The sequence below is a fragment of the Nannospalax galili genome, unplaced genomic scaffold (assembly GCF_000622305.1).
Source record: "Nannospalax galili isolate Female #2095 unplaced genomic scaffold, S.galili_v1.0 scaffold183, whole genome shotgun sequence".
Taxonomy (NCBI): Eukaryota; Metazoa; Chordata; class Mammalia; order Rodentia; family Spalacidae; genus Nannospalax; species Nannospalax galili.
Window position 1 is genome coordinate 2,343,543 of NW_008350555.1, and position 3,154 is coordinate 2,346,696.

Sequence of the window (3,154 nt, forward strand, 5' to 3'; positions counted from 1 at the left end):
TGTTTCAGGTATTTTACTTAGTAACTAAACCCAGACCAGTACAGGTACCGTACAGCATACATTAGCTTTACTAACTGTCACAGAAATATAACTTGAGAAAGAGATGACATATAGTTAGAGGCTGTCCTACTGTACTAGATCTTATTTTAGTTTTAATTATTTGATTAACTACTTAGTTTTTGCCTTTATTTTTTTTCATCAGTTTAGATATCATCAGTTTATTATAAAAGAGAGGCATGGAAATTATTTACGTGATGAAATATTTCAGAGCTTCAGTGGAATGGGCAGCTTTGTGTGATGCCATTTCAACAGTGATTTCAGTCTACATACTTCCCAAGAATGTCACTGACTCTAAATAAGAAATAATCCTTGTCGTCTATAAGTACTGTGGTGCCTCCGTACTCTGGGAGAACTTTGTCTCCAACTTTCACACTAACTGGTTGAATCTCTCCACCCTTTCCTTTAGAGCCTGATCCCACAGCTACTACTGTTGCTTGCAGTACTTTTCCTTGAGATTTTTCTGGAAGCGTAATGCCACCTTTGGTGACAGTTTCAGCTGCACTCCTTTCAACCAATACTCTGTCAAACAGCGGAGGAAGCTTTCTAAATGCTTGTCCAGCCATGACTCTGGCCGACGCAGCCCGGACTCAACTCTTGCGCCGCGCTGCAAGGAGAGACCTGTAGTCCGGGCCAGGGACATGTGAAAAGGCCGCCTTTTAAATTTTTTATTTATTATTTTTATTTTACATGTATGAGTGTATTATCTGCATGTACGTAAGTACACCTGTGTCATGCAATGCCCACAGAGGTTAGAAGAGCATTGGATCTGGAGTTATGGAGATTGTAAGCCGTAATGTGGGTGCTGGGAATCAAATCTGGGTCCTCTGCAAGAGCAGCCAGTGCTCTAAACTGCTGAGTCACCTCTCCAGTCCTGCCCTTCCTTTTCTTTCTTTCTTTCTTTCTTTCTTTCTTTCTTTCTTTCTTTCTTTCTTTCTTTCTTTCTTTCTTTTTCTTTCCTTCTTTTCTCTTTAAGCACACTAAGAACTCCTTCTGCATTGAGTCACATTCAGTCCTAACCATAATTTCCAAGCCACTCCTTTTGTTGTTTTGGTTTTATTTTATTTTGTTTTTTGAGACAAGATCTCACTGTGTAGGAGTCAGCTGGTTGGAATCCCCTATGTAGACCATGCTGGCCTTGAACTTAAAGAGATAACCTGCCTCAGTCTCAAAAAACAAACAAAATACCCCAAACAAAATAAAAGTGAAATCAGTTAAGGCCTAAACACACTGGTCATAAATTCTTTGGCTAACAAAGTATTGAAGTTGTTGTCCCAGAAACCACTAGAGGATGGTTTGAAACTGGTTTATCAAGAATGGACCAAGCAGAGCATGGTACCATAGAGCAGTCGGGAGGCAGAGGCAGGTGAATCGCTGTGAGATCAAGGCCAGCCTGGTCTACACAGCAAGTTCCAGGCCAGCTAGGGCTATAGGGAGACCTTGTCTCAAAAAACAAAAAACAAAGGAATTTTGAACTACTTCTCCCCGCTTCTTCGTTCTACACTTTACAAAGGTCTAAACGAGAGGCTCCTGCATGACTTGAGTCTGACATGGTCACAGCAAAGCTTCCAGGAGGGTCAGAAAACAGGGTAGATGTCGTTGGGGGCAGTGCCGTTCTAGATGCCCCAGGTAGAAACATGCCACCTTGGAATGCTGTTTACATTCCCACAGACCTCTCTAGAATCTTTGACATTGCTAAAAAGATTTGCAAGCAAATGTAGAGATCAGATCAGGCAATCTACAGAAGACCTTTGTGTACAACAGGCTCTGTGGATTGGGAACGAGAAGGAAGGGATTTATCTTCTTGACATAATTTGATTTAACTTGGGTCTTGATTTACAAATGAACTACAAACCCTGATCATAATCTAGTCTTCTAGTATTTGTCTTCATACGTTATTCAAATGTATAACCTCCAGAGTCACTGTCCTGTCACATGATTCACAGTTTACCCAGCAGCAGAAAGCTGGGCAGGCTTCCTTTCATCCAACTGTAGGTAAGCTATTATATCGAAGTGTGCAACGAAGACTACCAACCAAGACCACTCCATGGGGGACAGCAGTTTATTCTGAGACAAACTGCTGCGCTGCCTCCAGGGATCAGAGAGAGCAGCAGCCACCAGGGGAAGTCAGACATCTTTTATAGGCACTTAGGTGTTTGGGTAACTTTCCATGATATAGTCTGGGCAGTTTAGTTGGTCTCCTGATAAGCAAAGGGACTTTCCAGGGCTAAGCTCAGACCCGCCTTTTTTTTTTTTTTTTTCTGTCTTTTTGAGACAGGGTCTCCCTGTAGCCCCAGCTGTCCTGGAACTCATTATGTAGACCAGGCTGGCCTTGAACTCACAGAGATCCGCCTGCCACCACACCCAGCAGACCTGCCATTTTAAATATTGGGAGCTGCACAGCCATTTTAGGAGTCTCCCAACGACCTAACAACTATGTTCTCTGCTCTGTTCTTAATGTGGATTATGGTGGAAAATCTGGATTTTGTGGCATAATGTCATTTTTGGCCCTTGGCTAAAATAAGAGAAAAACTTGACAGGGATTCAGAGTGAAAACCAGCCCAAACTGAAAAAGGAAACAACTGCACCTTTAGTTGGGCCGGGAGGACAGGAAAATCCTGTGTGAAGTTAACAGAAAACATCATTTTCTCCTAACCTTTGAACTCCACACCAGCCCCCTCATTCAGTGACTATAGATGTATAGCAAAGGTACCCGAGACTCTCCACTGTTTTCAGTTTCTCAGAAATAGCCCTGGGCCCAGAAAGGCCTCAGAACCCTTTAGGGTGTAGTCCTGACCCAAGATGCTTCCTTCCTTTTGTTCTGTGGGTGCCCTCCCTCCTCCCTACCAGGTCAGCACAGCAGTCCCTGAATGCAGTCTGTGGCGTACAGTGGCAGATTGCCTGAGGGAGAGGCACCCATTTCTTGGGTACCACACGAGCAGTTTGTGGGAATTACCTGTGGGGTCTAGGTCAAACACAGCCTTTTGTATTTGCATTATTCTCTCTCTCTCTCTCTCTCTCTCTCTCTCTCTCTCTCTCGGCAGAATGTAGTCTAGACCAACCTAGAACTGGCTATGTAGTAGCAGCCGAAGGTAAC

The 3,154-nt window shown here is 43.5% G+C and overlaps 1 pseudogene; it reads right to left on the bottom strand.

Annotated features, from left to right (window-relative positions):
• Positions 1-317: 317 nt before the first annotated feature.
• LOC103745835 lies at positions 318-742 on the bottom strand (annotated as a pseudogene).
• Between the last annotated feature and the right edge of the window lie 2,412 nt (positions 743-3,154).